The sequence below is a fragment of the Halichoerus grypus genome, chromosome X (assembly GCF_964656455.1).
Source record: "Halichoerus grypus chromosome X, mHalGry1.hap1.1, whole genome shotgun sequence".
In the NCBI taxonomy this organism is placed as follows: Eukaryota; Metazoa; Chordata; class Mammalia; order Carnivora; family Phocidae; genus Halichoerus; species Halichoerus grypus.
This window is the reverse complement of record NC_135727.1, coordinates 100,882,514-100,899,941: the sequence shown is the minus strand read 5'-3', so window position 1 is coordinate 100,899,941 and position 17,428 is coordinate 100,882,514. Positions and strand designations below refer to the sequence as shown.

At 35.1% G+C, this 17,428-nt stretch overlaps 1 protein-coding gene across 1 annotated transcript in view; it reads left to right on the top strand.

Annotated features, from left to right (window-relative positions):
- CFAP47 (cilia and flagella associated protein 47) overlaps positions 1-17,428 on the top strand; it is a 495,766-nt gene that overhangs the window by 405,556 nt on the left and 72,782 nt on the right. The window lies entirely within an intron of this gene.

Sequence of the window (17,428 nt, the reverse complement as noted above, 5' to 3'; positions counted from 1 at the left end):
GAGCCTGGGTGGCTCAGTCGTTAAGTGGCTGCCTTCCGCTCAGGTCATGATCTCAGGGTCCTGGGATCGAGCCCCACATTGGGCTCCCTGCTCCACCGGGAGCCTGCTTCTCCCTCTCCCACTCCCCCTGCTTGTGTTCCCTCTCTCGCTGTGTCTCTCTCTCTGTCAAATAAATAAATAAAATCTTAAAAAAAAAAAAACACCAAATTTCAGTTATTCATATACCACCTTCACAAATTTTGGCATGTCACCTATATAATAATTTACTTAATGGTATTTGAATGGAAAACAATGTCACTTGCCATGAGCAATAGCAATGTACTCTGTGCAAGGAACTATTTCAAACACTATACAAATATTAAAGGATTTAGTCCTCACAATAACCCTATGAGATAGATTGTATTAATACCCTTCTGTTAGATGAATATACTGAGACATGTAGGAGTTAGGTCCAAGATCACACCCACAATATATGCTGGAGCTCGGGTTTGAATGTAGGGCTTGAGCTCTTACTCAACTACACAATACTATTCTAAGTAGAAGACAGCTGTAAAACATCTATCAATAAATAATGAAACAAAAATTTTAAATATCTGTCCAAGTTTCACTCAGAACCGTCTGAAGTATCATTGTTGCAGAACAGTTTTCCTGGGAAGCAGTCTCTGAGAAGGAGATTAGTGTGCAGGAAGTTTATTAGGGAGTGCTCTCAGGATCAACACCCCTGGGGAAGAAGAGAATGAAGCAAGACTGAACAGAGGGAGAAGCTGGAGACAGAGGTGTTGGCTCATACCATGGCAAGCATTGAAACTAGGCTAGCACTTCAGATTTGCCCCAATTTGGAATGAGGAGGCCACGATTTTATATCTCCATCTCCTTCTCCCCCCCCCCCCCCCCGCTACCTACATCAATCTATCATTAAATGCGTCTGCCCCAGGAAAGGAGTTTGACTTTGGTCAGGTGACTCTACAGCTAAAGGCACTCCTCCCAGAGCGCTGATATCTAGCTACCATATACTGGCCATAGTCTTGGTAGCTTGGGGCGTAAAGTCATGAAGATATATTTCTCTTTTTTACTAGAAGCATTATTGTTCACTTTTCCTGATACATATCTCAATAACTTTAAATATGGTGAGGTGGGAGTCAAGGTTCATTTTATTCATTATGTATACCAAATTGCCCTAGCACCATTTATAGAAAAGGCCATCCTTTCCTTCATTGAATTGCATGACACTTTTCTCTCAAATCCAGTGACAGTATGTATGTGGGTCTATTTCTGGACTTTCTATTCAGTTCCAGTTGTCTAGTCATCCATCCTTGCACCAATACCATACTGCCTTAACTGCTGTAGCTCTATGGCAAGTCTTGATATGTGGTAACATAAATCCTTCCAATTTTCCCTGCCCTTCAATATTTTCTTTGTTATTCTAAATCCTTTGTACTTTTATAAGAATTTTAGAATCAGCTAGTTAACTTCCAAACACACACATGCCCCTGTTAGGATTTGTATTTGAATTATATTGAAATTATGCATCGATTTGGGGGTAACTGGCATCTTAGAAATATTGAGTGATTGAGTCTTTTAAATCTAAGAATATGGTTCTCCCCTCCATCTATTTATCCAAATGGCTATTTCTTCAAGATTTATTTAAAAGCCCATTTTGTCTGTACCGATTTGATCTGCCAGCATTATCATAGACTACTACGCTGCCATGTGTACTTGGTTTCTTTCTGGGCTATCGCTACTATTCCCCTGATTTTTCTTTGAGAGCCAAAACTACACTGTTTTAATTAAAGAGGTTTTATAATGTGCTTTAATATGTGTTGAGGATAGCTCTCTCACATTGTTTTTCCTTTTCAGAGTTATACTGGCTATTCTTCCTTGTTTATGTATCCATATGACCTTTGTAATAAACTTGATTACCTCCAGAGAAAACCTGATAGAATATTTATTGGAATTCTTTTAAATTTGTCATTTAAATTTTAACTTTATACATGTAGGGAAAAATGACATTTCTGTGATTCTGAATCTTTGTATCAATGTCCATTTTGTGTATTTTCAGTAGTTCATCAACCTCATGTCTTCAGAAATTTTTTTTTATGTATTTTATGTATTTTTCATATATTTTGCTTTTGTCTAATCATGCTCAAAACCATTTTGGATTACCTTTTAAAAATAGCAAGAGTATTAACAATATATCTCATTTTTTGTGATATTAGAGCAACAGTAAATACACAATTTGTTGTCACATAATATAAGCTACTTTTATGTTTATTTATACTTAATACCTTATTACTGATTTTAAATGCAACAGCTCACTATTTCTTTGCTCTTATTGCTTCTTAGAAAACACAAAGGCTTTACTTAAAACAATAACAGTATTCTTTGTTCAAGAATAGAAAATCTTTAATAATTTTCATGAGAAAGATTAATATAACTAAAAATATTATTACATAATGACTGTTATATCACTTTTGTACTCTTGGTATTCCCTGACACAGTGGTAAAAGGATTAGCATACTATTCAAAACATTTTACACAATGTTAAATAATCTCTGTAAGGGCTAATTAAATTTTATCTTTAATTTAAAGAAAAGATTTAGAGCCTCAGTTTAGGTTGTTGTCATTGGAGTAATCACAGTAATAGGAAATCCTGACTTCTGGTTACATAAATATTCCTGGCAGAAAAACACATAGGGAAGATACCTTTAACCATGTTGCTTTGCTCCAGTTAAATTTACTTCTTTTTCTTTAAAACATCAGGCCTTTATTTTCTCACATAATTTCCTACAGATAAATAAAACTAACCAGATATAATTTTAGTTAGTGTCATTTTCATGTAACTTTAAAAATTTTCAGTTTTCTATTTTAGCTTTATTTAAACATAGATATATAGGCAGACAGATAGATAAATGTTAGGTCCCATCCCTCTTTCTTCTTTGAGAATTAATGCCTCTGTTGTCAACATGAAGCCATTCAGTTGGCCAATACAAGAAGTTCTTTGGGTTCCAGGAAGCAGAACTTGCAGATCTAATATTGCTCTTTGCACTTGGCTTTTTGTAAATTGTATTTGCATAACTTTTGCTCATTTTAAATGATACTAGGTTGTTTTTACCTCTACCATTAATTTGTAAAACTTTTTCATATTATCCATTGAAAACCATTTTTGATATCTCCCTGAGAGAGATTTCTTCCCATCTATTATTTGTTTATTGTCTTCAAATTATAGAATTTTTCCCATAATTTTTTTTTTTTTTTTTGCAATTTTATGATAGAATCATCCTGTCTTTATATCCTCTGGGTCACCTGTCTTGGTTAGAAAGATTTTTCTTCTTCAAACAATGTGAAAATAGACTACTAAGCTTTTTTCAAGACTTTTAAAGTTTTAAAAAATATTTACATATGCAGTTCATCTGGATTCATCTTTGTATTTGGTGTGCAAAATTTTCCATTTGTTTTTCATTTAGCCAGATAGCAAGTTGTGATTTTTATCATTTGTGAAATAAACCAGCTCTTCCACTGAATGGAAACATCATTAATGTAATTAATATATAAATATATTAATATATAAATAATACATTGTTAATTATATAATCAATAATAATTTATAATTTGATTTATATGAAAATATATTATTATATAATATAGTGATGCATAATTGAATATACTGTTTAGTACCTTCAATATTATTAATATATATTAATATATTAATTAATTGATGGATGTGTTAATAAGATAATATCTTCATACACACATACTCTACAATTGATTTATGGTCATTTTCTAGGTTGTTTCATTAATTAACTAGTCTATAACTAGCTGGTATCTTTTTTGTGATTTAAAAAATTTTAATTCCAATAAGGTTAACATACAGTATTATATTAGTTTCAGGTGTGTAATATAGTGATTCAAAACTCTATACATTACTCAGTGCTCATCATGATAAGTGTACTCTTAATCCCATTCACCTATTTTACCCATCCCCCCACCTACCTCTCCTCTGGTAACTGTCAGTCTGTTCTCCATCATTAAGAGCCTGAATTTTTGTTTGTCTCTTTTTTGATTTGTTCGTTTGTTTTGTTTCTTAAATTCTACATGCAAGTGAAATCATATGGTATTTGTCTTTCTCTAACTTATTTCACTTAGCATAAAACTTTCTCGTTCCAAGTTGCAAGAGACAGACCCTACATGAGGTATACTACAAAGGGAAGACCTACAGCTGAGAGTGGAACAGACATTAAGAAAAGCCCTTTGGCAAACTAGCCCCAACACTAAACAAAATTATACCACTCCCAACTAAAAAATTATGAAACATACAAACAAGAGGAGAATAACATTCTCTCAAGAGAAAAATCAGTTATTAGGACCAAAGTGGGACATGGCACAGATGCTCAAACTTTCTGATAGGGCATTCAAATTACTCTCTTTAAGCTTCGAATGGAAAAGCTAGACAAAGTAACAGATTAGATTAATTTAAGCAATGAGATGGAAATTATAACAAAAGAATCAAACCAAATGCTCAAAATGAAAACACAGAAAAAGTATAAATAATATCTTTGATGGACTTATCAATAGATTTGACACAGGCAAGGGAAAAAAATCCATGATCTTTAAATTAGGTTGGTAGAAATTACACTGATGTAAGATAAAAAGAAAATGAGGCAGAAAAACAGAGAGCATTGAAGAGTTACAGAACAGTATCAAGCAGTCTCACATATTTGTAATGGCAGTTCCAGGAGGCAGAAAGATAGAACACCACAGATGGAAAGAAGAAATATTTGAGAAGATAATAACTGAGGTGTTTTGTTTTTTTTAGAAAACCTAGGCAAATGATATTTGAACTGCAGAAAGCAAGCAACAAAAAGAAAACTGTTGAAGGTAGCCAGATTTTTTTAATCTTTTTATTATTTTATTTACTTTTTTTAAAGTAGGCTCCACACCCAGTGTGGAGCCCAACATGGGGCTCGAACTCACAACCCCAAGATCAAGATCTGAGCTGAGATCAAGAGTCAGACGCTCAACGACTGAGTCACCCAGGCACCCCAAGTAGCCAGGTTTTTTAAAAAGGCACATTACATACAGAGGAATAAAGACTTCTCTTCAGACTCGAGAATATTCTTTATTTCCCACAGGGGCTGCTTCCCACGTGTGGACAGCACCCATGACTGTCTTTTCTGTGATCTTTACCCAATAAACATGTGGTGAACTCCTTAAAGAAAAAAAAAAAAAGGCTTCTCTTCATAAACCATGCAAGCTAGGTGGTAATAGAGTGACATTGGTAGTGATGCAAGAAAAAAAGTACTGTCAATCCATAATGCTGTACCCCAAAAATACTCTTTACAATGTAGAATTAAGGACTTCTTCAAGTCAGTATACAAAACCCAATTGCATTTCTGTATACTAGCAATAGACAATTCGAGTGTGAGGTTAAAAATGTCATTTACGACAACAACAAAAAACCCTGAAATTCATAGGTATATATCTAACAAAATATGTACAGTATCTTTATACCAAATAGTAGAAAACACTGATGGAAGAAATCCAATAGACCTAAATAGATAGAGATGCATCATCCTCATCGACTAAAAACCCAATATAGTTAAAATGTCAATGCTCTCCAATTTGATATATAGATCCAGTGCATTTCCAATCTATTTCTCATGAGACTATTTTTGCAGATATTGATAAGCTGATTCTAAAATATATACGAAAAGACAAAAGAAGTAGAATTTCCAAAAAAAAAAAAATAAGGAAGAATGAAATTGGAAGGCTTACACTAACAGATTTTAAGATGTACAGGCTTACCTTGGAGATATTGCAGGTTTGATTCCAAACCCCTGCAGTAAAGCGAATATTGCAGTAAAATGAATCAAATGAATTTTTTGGTTTCCTAGTGCATATAGAAGTTATGTTTATACTATGCTGTAGTCTATTAAGTGTACAATAGCATTATCTCTAAAAAAGCAATGTACATATCTTAATTAAAAATACTTTATCACTAAAAAATGCTAACCATCATTTGAACTTTCAGTGAGTCAGAATCACAAACCTTTAACTTGTTAAAAAAAAAAAAAAAAAGCATTATCTGAGAAGCTTAATAAAGCAAAGCACGAGAAAATGAGGTATGCCTGTACCTAAAATCTACATTTTTTTGTATTGACTAAACAGACATACAGACAATTTGTCCTGACCAGAGATGGGCATGAAGATCAAATGAACAGGAGAAAAAAACCCAGATTTAGACCCACACAAATATAGTCAACTGAACGTTTTGGGGTCTGAAGAAATACTAAACACATAATTGATACAAGCAAGGTCCACTGATAGGTGATCAAATTCTATGGGGAAAGTTCAAAGAGAAGGAATATTTGCATAATCCCAAAGTATTTCCACAAGATGTATATTAAATACTAAGAGAAAATATTGACTTACATTGAAGAACCTGGCAGATACAACCTCAACCAAATAATAAAGATTAACATGACCAATAATAAACTAAATCCATATCATGTATCCCCCGATAAATGAACACAGAGAAGAAGAAATCATCTCTCTGGTATTATTCCCCAAAATATATATCCTCAATCTTATGAGAAAACATCAGACAAATTCATACTGAAGGGCATTCTATAAAATAACTTACCAGTACATTTTGAAAGTATCATAAAAGATCATAAAAGACAAGGAAGGGCTGAGTCACAGACTGAAGGATATTCAAGGGACATGCCATCTAAATGCCATGCAGAATCTTGGCTTGGATCATGTGATATAAAATAACATTAGTAGAATAGTTAATAATATCTGAATAAAGTATATAGGCTAGTTAATCATATTGTACCAATGTTACCTTCTTAGTTTTGATAATTCTACATTTTCAAATAAATGATTATTTTTAAAATCTGTTAGAAAATATTATCTCTGGAATTATTCCAAACACCAGCTGTTTTTTAATTTTATTATTAAAAATCCATAGCATGTTTTATAATTTCTATAAGACTATGTGAGTCTTTCTTTGTGTAAGGTAAATTTAGAATGGCAATGTGATGATAAATTGAGTTTTGGTTGCTACTATACAAGAAGTAGAACAGGGAGGATTCCAATGCTAGCTGGTTAGTTTATGTTAAATCCTTAAAAAAATTATTGATATATCATTGAAATCATGTAGAATGCATGATTACAATTCAAACATGAATAGTAATAAATGCATGGATAGATTAAGAGCAAGTTCTAACACTTTAAGCTAGTTTTACAAATCTGCCTTGATGTATGATGGGGTTACGTCCCAACAGAGCCATTTTAAGTTGAAAATATCATAAGTTGAAAATGCATTTTATACATCTAGCCTACTGAACATCAAAGCACAGCCTAGTCTACATTAAACCTGCTCAGAACATTTACAGTTGGGCAAAATTATCTAAGACAAAGCCTATTTTATAATAAGCTTTGGAATATATCATGGAATTTGTTGAATACTGTAGTGAAAGTGAAAAACAGAATGGTTTTAAGTGTATTGGTTGTTTACCCTCATGATCAGGTGGCTGACTGGGAGCTGGGGCTCGCTGCCACTGCCCAGCGTAATGAGAGAGTATCATACAGCATATCACTACCCCAGGAAAATATCAAAATTCAGAATTCAAAGTACAATTTCTACTGAATGTGTATTGCTTTTGCACTATCGTAAGGGACTGCCTGTATTGTTAAACTCTCAGATCTTGGAAAATATGTAATAATTTTGTTCTTTGTTTTCTACAAGGCATTGGGTAAATTCCATCATGAGATCCTTGGGATACAGATATGTGCATTCTAGTGTATTGAACATTTATATCCAAAACTTCTGATAAATGGTCGTTTACTCTGTCATTATGTTCACTCCCTTCCTTATGCTTTCAGCTCCCTTGTTTATCTTCCTTCTTCTATTCACTAAGTAAACCCACAACCATGGTGAATTAGTAACAACCTCATAATCTCAATGCTTTATAACCAGAAACATTCATTTTTCTTGCTTGTGAATCTTTTGACTAGCTGGGTAGCCCTTCTTGAGCTTTTGTATCAGTTTCAGAACTGTTACATATGTTTATTCATTCTGGGACATACCTAGCACATGTTCTTCTCATTGTGTCTGGAAGAACAAGAGGGCAAGTGAGTTCTAAGGCCTCAACTTGGATACTATCACCTATACCCACATTCTATTGGTCAAATCAAGTCATACTTAGTATCAACGGAGATGGGAAATATATATGCTACCTTAACATGGGAAATGTCAAAGTCAAATCACAATCAAACCATGACCATGATTATATAATTATAATAAAGAGGAGTGAAGTATGAGGAAAAGTGGTCCAGTCTACTATACCAGACACAAACCAACTCTCTGTCCTTTCTACACTTGCATGCACATAGCTGAGTATGGCTGGGAGACAAAGAAAAAGAAACAAAGCAAAACAAAACAGAAAAACCTCTGACTTTCATTACTATGGCCAAATGGTTTGTAATCCTGTCACAAACCAGCCCCTCCACTTGAATCCCAGATTTCACCTCTTCTGATTTATTCAACAGCCTTGCCGCCCAGTTATACCTCCTCTTACCTATATCTACAGTGTTTGCATTGACTGGATGATTCTCAGCATAATATCAATATATATTAAATTAACACCTTGATCTGATGGCCCCTGCAGCCCCCAACCCATTTCTCTCTTTTTCCTTGAGGAAAAAGTCCTGGAAAAATTTGTCTATCCTCACTGTCTCTGCTTCTTTATCTCTATCATCAATTCTCTTATTCACTTCAGTGGGAATTTAATCTTGACAACTCAACTAAAATTACTTTTGTCAAGGAAATCATGACTTTCATGTTGCAGAATCTACAGGTCAATGCTATGTCCTTATCTTTATCTCTCAGTAGTATTTGACATAGTTGACTTTTCTTTCCTTGAAATGTTGTATTAACTTGACTTTTGGTTTTCCTCCTATGTCATTGTTCAGCCCTTGTGAGTCATCTTTTCTCTCTTTTATCTGCTATCAGAACTCGAGATGTTGGCTTGATTTGAGTTCAGTCCTGTCTCTTTTCCAGTTATATTATCTTCCTGGTCATTTCTTTGAGGCTTGTGGATCCTGTCTATTCATCATGAACTCCTAATTTATATCTCCAACTCCAGAATTTCTTTTGAGTTTCAACTGCTTATTTGCTTCTTCACATGGGTATCTAGTAGGTATCTCTTAATATTACTCTTGATATACCCGTCCCCTCACTCTCATGCTAATTTCTTCCACAAAGATTTCTCCATCTCACTTAATGGCACCATTATTTATCTAGTTCATCTTGCCAATCACCTAGGAGTAATACTTGATTCCTTTTTGTTCTCAGTGCAAATTCCTAGCCCATCAGTGAATACTGATCAAAAAGCCATAAATATATATCTCATTTCTGGCCCCTTTTTACCACCTCCATCATTTTTACCCTAGTCTGTACCACCTGAACTGCTACAATTGCTTCTTTTATTTCTGTCCTGCTCCCTAAATTCTGATATTCACACAGAAGACAGAGTGTTCTGTTGTAAAAACATAAATTGAGTCATATCACTATGCTTTTTTAAACCTCCCTATGTTATCCAGTTCAGCTTTAGGAGGTGAGGTCAGAAAGGCCTCACATCATCTGGTCCATGCTTTTTCTTTTTTTTTTTTTCCTGACCTCACCTTCTCTAATTTCTCCCACCCTTCACTGAGCTGCTGCAGCATCCCGAGCCAATTCCTATTTAAGTGTTTAAGTTGCTCACCCTTCTGCTTGGAACACTCTTATCCCAACTTCTTGTTTACCTTCCTCTAAATCCTTTAAATGCCTCTACTCAGTGTCACTTCTTTAGAGAAATTTTCCTTGAGAGCAGTCTTCATTAATTCTCTCTTCCTAAATAATTAACTTAAAACCTATTGTGTAGTTATCTACCTATTTACTCCTCTTCTTTTCTCCACTTTCTTTTAAGTTCCACAGCACAAACAATATTTTCTCTCATTTCCTATGGTATTTCCGGTAACTAAAACAGTTCCTTGCTCAACTCCTTCCCATACTAATATTTATTGAGAGCTACAATATGCTAAGATTCTGTTCTAAACTCTGTAGATACAGCAGGGAGCTAAATAGGCAAATATCTCTGCCCTACTGGGATTTACATGCTGCTAATGTCAGATTCAATTATGAAACATTGAGTCCATTCTCTCTAAAATAGGCAGTGACACAGGATGCCGTTTTCATCACTTATTTAAAGTGATTTAAAGGAAGTCCTAACGAGTACAAAATGGCAAGCAAAGGAAGCAAAAGGCAAATAGAATGGAAAGGAAGAAATAAACTGTCCCGATTTTCATATCACATGATGGTCTATCAGAAAATCCCAAGGGATCTTAAAAAAAAAAAAAGTTTGTAGGAGTATTAAGTGAGTTCAGGAACACTACAGTAAACAAGAACAACACACACAGAAATCATATTTATATATACTAGCAGTGAAAACATGGAAACTGAGTTTAAAAACACAATACCATTTACAATCTCTCCAAATAAATTAAATACTTAGAAGTAAATCTAACAAAGCATGTATAGGACTTATATACTAAAAATGACAAAATCAAACAACATGAATAAATAGAGAGATGCACTGTATTCATGGGTTGCAAAACTCTATAGTATAGTAAAGATGTCAGTTCTATCCAAATTGATCTAGGTTTAATGCAATTCCTGTCAAGATGCTCACACCTTGGGGCACCTGAGTCGCTCAGTCGATTAAGCATCCGACTCTTGATTTCAGCTCAGGTCATGATCTCAGGGTCCTGGGATCAAGTCCTGAGTTGGGCTCTGTAGTCAGCACAGAGTCTGCTTGGGATTCTCTCTCTCCTTCTGCCCCTCCCTCCCCACTTGCACACACTCTCTCTCTCTAAAATAAATAAATAAAATCTTTTTTAAAAAGGATGATCATGCCTTATGCAAATTTAACTCAACACAATGCTAAGCAAATAGTTCTTATATTTCACTAATAGCAAATTCCACAAGAGGAAAAATTAATAAATTGGGCATCATCAAACTAAAATATTTTGCTCTGTAAAAGCCCATGAGAAGATGATGAAATGGAAAACTACAGACTGGGAGAAAATATTTGCAAAACATGTGATAAAGGGTTAGTATCTAGAACATATAAAAAGTACAGAAAACTCACTAATAAAAATACAGTTAAAGTAGAACATGATTAAAGAACATGAGCAGATATTTCACCAAGAAGAATATACTGATGACTAATAAGCACATGGAAAGGTGTTCAATATAATTAGTCTTTAGGGAAATGCAAAATAAAACCATAATGAGATTTTACTACAAACACATTAGAATGGTTAAACTAAAAAAATACTAACATCATGAAGTGTTGGGAAAGATGTAGAGAAACAATTGCTCATAAACTGCTGTGGGAATATAAAGGGGTACAGCCATTCTGGAAAACTGGTAGTTTTTTCTAAAAGCAGACATGCAACTACTTACCATCCAACAGTTGCACTCCTGGGAATTTATCCCAGAAAAATGAAAATTTATTTCTACATAAAAATATGTGCATGAATGTTCATGGAATATTTATTCATGATAGCCTAAATCTGCAAACAACCTAGTTGCCCTTCAGTGGGTGAATGAGTAAACAAACTGGTCCATCCATAACATGAAGTACAGCAACAGAAAGGAATTATCAGTGAAGCACTGATAAGCACAACTTGATCAAATGTCCAGGGACTTATGCTGAGTGAAAAGGCCAATTTCAAAAATTTATTTACAATATGGTGCCATTTATTTAACATTCTTGATGTGACAAATTTATAGAAATGGAGAATAGATGAGTGGTTGTAATGATTCAGGGATGGAGTAGGGGATCGAGTAGGGGTGTCTATAAAAGTTCAACCAGAGGGATCCTTATGATGAAACGTTTCTATATCTTGACTATATCAATATAAATATTCTGAGGGTTTTTTTTTCTTTTTTAAAAAAGATTTATTTATTTATTTTAGAGAGAGAGAGCTCGAGTGAACATGCATTGGGGAGGGGCAGAGGGAGAGGGAGAGGGAGAAAGAGAATCTCAAGCAGACTCCCCAATGAACGCAACATGGGGCTTGATCCCACAACCCTGAGATCATGACCTGAGCTGAAATCAAGAGTCAGATGCTTAACCAACTGAGCCACCCAGGCGCCCCTAAATATTCTTGTTTTTATATTGTCTTATAGTTTTACAGGATGTTACCATGGGAGATAACTGGGTAAAGGGTACATGGGATCTCTCTTTCATGTCTTAAAACTGGATTTTATAATTATTTCAAATTTTTTGTATTGTATATGGGTGATATATTATAAAAGAATAATCTAAAGGATAAAGATATACACTGTGTTTGGTATCTATAGTATCTATTGCTTAAAAGATATACTATGCGTCATTTATGTTTATATGATTGCTAATAATCAGAGTTAAATAAGCAGAGTTCTAGCATTAGCATTTATTAAAGACACTGTTTTTTTCCTTATAAGAGATCATTGCTATGTTTCATGTTGATTTTAGTTAACTTATATCGTGTAATTTGACAATCAATAATAAAAATGTTATTTGCAAAAGTAATACGTTTTTGAAACTAAATAATGCTATTTATGAATTGGAGAACATCTTTAAGAGCTCAGTGTTTAGGAGCACATGGTGGCTCAGTCAGTTGAGCATCCAACTTTGATTTTGGCCCAGGTCATGATCTCAGAGTCATGGGATTGATCTCAAGGTCATGGGATTGAGGCGCAGCTCTGCGCTCAGTGTGGAGTCTGCTAGAGATTCTGTCTTCCTTTCCATCTGCCCCTCTTACTGTTCTCTCTCTCAATCTCTCTCTCTCTCTGTAAAAATAAAATAAATAAAATCCTTAAAAAAAAGAGCTCAGTGTTTAGTGACATTTACCGTGTGTGCGGCTGCCTAACATAAAGTATGCCCAGGTCTCCAGATAATTGTCATGAATGTTTATTAAATTATGTCTGCAGCTGAGCACGATTTCACATTTTTAATAAAATTTCTCTTCCTATTATGTCAAATGACCAATTTAACACACAAATAAGCAGAGGTTCTAATCACATAGATTTGTAATTACAATTTACAGCATACAGCAGGTAGATTTCTTAGTCAGTGAAGCTACTGATTTTATTGTAAAACACAAAGCTACAGCTTTTCTTATACAAAGTTGTCTGGATGCCTGCCTTTTAGAAAAGTCTCTGTAACCTGAAATTTAGACCCACTTATACCACTAGAATACTTTTACACAGAGAGCAGAAATTGAACTTATTAAAATAGTTTATATAATGTCTGGGCTTGTAAAATGGAGCCCAAGGCACAGAGCCTTTTTTTTTTCCATTTTATGCAATTTTCTTAGGTGCAGAAATGCAGGTGAATATTCTAACAGAGAGAAGACTAGTATCTGCTTAGGCATTATAGACCTTTAAGACAGGTAGAATGGTTGATAGATGTATAGATGAGTAGATGGAGAGAAAGGAAAGTAGAGAAATAAGTAAATTTTAAATGATGAACTTTTGGTGGGACATGATTTTCCTTTAGTAAAATCTGCTTATAGTAAAATTTCCTACAGTGAATTGAAACTTGGTAACTACCACTGACATGCAGTATTTCCTCTTCTTCTCACATCTGATATTCTTCCTATTTCATTGAGAATATAGAGTCAAATCAGAGTCTAATTGTCTGCTTCTTCCATTATACCAACCAGCCTAATTTTATTTTCATCCTTGTGTCTTGCATTCCCTCCCATTATATCAGAAAAGTTCTCTGTGCTCTTGTGGCCATCCCTCTATTCATTCACTGAATCCCACAGCTTCTCAACTACATGGAACTCTCCAGGAGTTTTCCCCTTTTGTCTTCTCTATAATAACTGTTATTGTATTTTTCCTATCAACATACACATGCTATAATAATAGCTCCTGATGTTAAAAGACATGTCTCTTTTTACCCCTTATCCTTTCCAGCTACAATCCCATTTCTCTGATCCCTCTTTATTGCAAAACATGGTGAAAGGTTTTCTATACTTACTGTCCTCACTTATACCATTATCTTTTGTACCTAAACTAATCTGGCTGTATGCCCCATCCGTCTACAGATACTCTTTTTAATTTCATCAGTAACCTAACACTGCCAGATTTAATCATCTATATGCAGTCTTCATCTTGCCCAACTTGACACAGCTGATCTCTCACTGTTTTGGAAACAACTGGCTTCCAGGACTTATTCTTCCTTGATTCTCCTTCTCCCTCTCTAGTAAGTCCTCCTCGTTCTCTTTTGCATGTTTCTCCCTTATTCCCATCCCCGTAACTTCCTGGATGCCCAAGGCTCAGTCTTCTCTTCTCTTCATTTCTAGCCACACTCATTCCCTATGAGCTCTCCTCATTCAGCCACACCTGAGATGCTAAGAACTTCTAAATTGATAGGCCCAGCTTCAACCTCTCCTTAAATCCAGTTCATATAGCCACTTGCTATCTCCATAGTCCCCGCCATGGATGTCTACAAGGCTTCTCAAACTTCCTTAGGTTCTCTGTGCAAATGACACCTTATCAGAGAAGCCTTCCTGGACCACCCTATATTAACATCCACATGACTCTCTAACCCTTTATTGTTTTATTTACACCATACATACAAATACATTTTTTTATTGTTTGACTCCTGCTCTCACCCCCTAACACATTCTGGAATGCATGACTCAGAAAGCAGGGGATACATTTTTTTCACTGTTTTATCCCCAGTGCTTATTATAGTGCATGGCACGTAGCACTTTCTGAAAATGAATAAGTGAAAGTATAAAACAGTGTGGAATTAGTGTTATACTGTACAAAATGGTATTATGTGGATGGAACTGGAGTAGTATCTTTGCCATAGCAAAACCTTGATATGTATATTGATATGTATATTAGCTTTTTCATAAGAGGAAAATCTCACTTAGAGATTGAAATAATTTTCTCAGTGCTAGCAAATAACAGAGCAAAGATTTAAACTTCTAAAGCTCATGCTCTACACTATATCATAGAGTATACCTGTAAGTAAAGAGAGAGGTCTTACACGCACGTACATACACATGTGTGTTTATGCGTGCACGTGCACACACACACTACTTAGTATGGTACAGGGGCAAGGAGGACATGGTAATTGATCAATAAAGTATATTAGTTGTAGTACTAGACATTATTTTATCTTAGAATTTTCTGTGGGTGATCTTAACTAAAATTAAAATTAGCTGCTTTCCAAGAAAATGTTCAATTCCCTGAAATTAATTTTTTGAATCTTATTTATCTTTTCTATTTATGAGGAAAAATGTTATCATAGGATATTAGAGCTGGAAGGAACATTAAGATATTCTATTCCAAACACTCAGGTAAAGCTCAAAAGCCTTCTTTCATCACTGTCGGGGCTTATGCAGCATGTATTTGATGGCCTTTAATCATAGAAAACTCTCTCCTTCACTGTGCATCTGGTCAGGAGGCTCTAATAGTGGATTTTTCACTCATTTTGAGCCAGCAATGAAGTGTTTACATTAAAATTAATATTTTCTACACTTGATCTTAGCCAAAAGGCTTTAAGCGTTTGTTTGTTTTTATTTTTGCTAATGAATTCTTAGACTTAAAAAGCAAACACAAAACTTTAACTTACAGGCGCTTAGTTCATGGTGTAAAACTTACCTTAGCAATCATATTTGTGTTGAATAACTCCAAAATCTACTTTTAAAACTATATGTCCCAAACAACATATTTTTCTGAAAAGCATTTGTATCTTTTCCCCAATTATCTGTTTTAGTAAATATGATCTTCAACTTAGTGCTTGCTTTTTCTACACTAGTCCCTTTGATGGTATCTTCTTTGGATAAACTTCTTCATTAAATCTCAAGCATTAGCTAGCTCTTCAAAAGATAGAGTAAAGCAGCAACAGTCACTAATCCTTAACAAAGAAAACACAATCCCTGAAATGTGCTTTTTGCTATTCATTAGATGGCCCCATTCAGTCGACAAGATACAAGTAGCAAGGGAAGAATGCTTCATCCCTAGCTTTTCCGTGATCATAGCAGCCAAATAGCAATCAGAGTCAAGTTTCTTTATCTGCCCTATGTTTTTTTTTTTTAAAGAAGTCTCTTTTTTTTAAGATTTTATTTATTTATTTGAGAGAGAGAGACAGAGATAGTGAGAAAGAGCACAGGCAGGGAGAAGAGTGAGAAGCAGGCTCCCCGCTGAGTAGGGAGCCCAGCGCAGGGCTCGATCCCAGGACCCTGGGATCATGACCTGAGCCGAAGGCAGATGCTTAACCAACTGAGCCACCCAGGCGCCCCTGCCCTATGTTTTGAGAGTCTGGAATTAGAACTTCTGTAAGCAAATTCAATGGCATCCCATACTTCAGCCTCTAACATAAGAAAAGATAATTTCATGGATTAGTTTGCTAGGGCTGCAATAACTAAATACTAGACTGGGTATTAAAACTGGCTTAAACAAAATAAATTTATTTTCTCACAGTTCTGCAAGCTAGAAGTCCAAGATCAAGGAATTGAGGGGTTTGGTTTCTTCCGAGGTGTCTCTCCTTGGCTTGTAGATGGTTGCCTTCTCATTGTGTCCTCACATGGTCTTTCCTTTGGGGTATGCATATTCCTGGTGTATGTCTGTGTATCTGAATTTCCTCTTTTTATAAGGATACCAGTAATACTGGACCAGGGCCCACCCTAACATTCTTATTTTAACTTAACCGCCTCTGTAAATGCCCTAACTCCAAATATAGTTGCATTCTGAGATACAGGAAATCAGGGCTTCATCATATCAATGGCGGCCAGGGAGCAGTGGCACACATAATTCAGCCCATAGCATCTCCACAGGAACCAATGAAAGGACTCTTCTCCAAACTACCACAGTAACAATTCTGTTCCATTTTTTTCGTCATAATTTAAAGATTTTTGAAATCAGTTTTTGAAAATACAAAGTATCCAAGTAGAAAGTGAATAGATTTCATGTTTGAAAATGGTTGATGACAAGTCATGTTCATCTTGTACTCTTACTTAAAATTAAAATTTAAAACTTGTACTCATTTAAAATAAACCACAGTAACCAAAATAATCACATGACTTAGGGTGCTAATATGTTTCTTAGTATCTCTTTGATTACCTGACATGGGCCATTCCTATTACCATGCTAAATATTAGAAATTATGCTGTGGGAAACAGTAATGTCATACCACTGAAGTGATTAAAAATGAACCTCGGGGCGCCTGGGTGGCTCAGATGGTTAAGCGTCTGCCTTCGGCTCGGGTCATGATTCCAGGGTCCTGGGATCGAGCCCCACATCGGGCTCCTGGCTCGGCGGGGAGCCTGCTTCTCCTTCTCCCTCTGCCTCTCTCCCTGCTCATGCTCTCTCTCT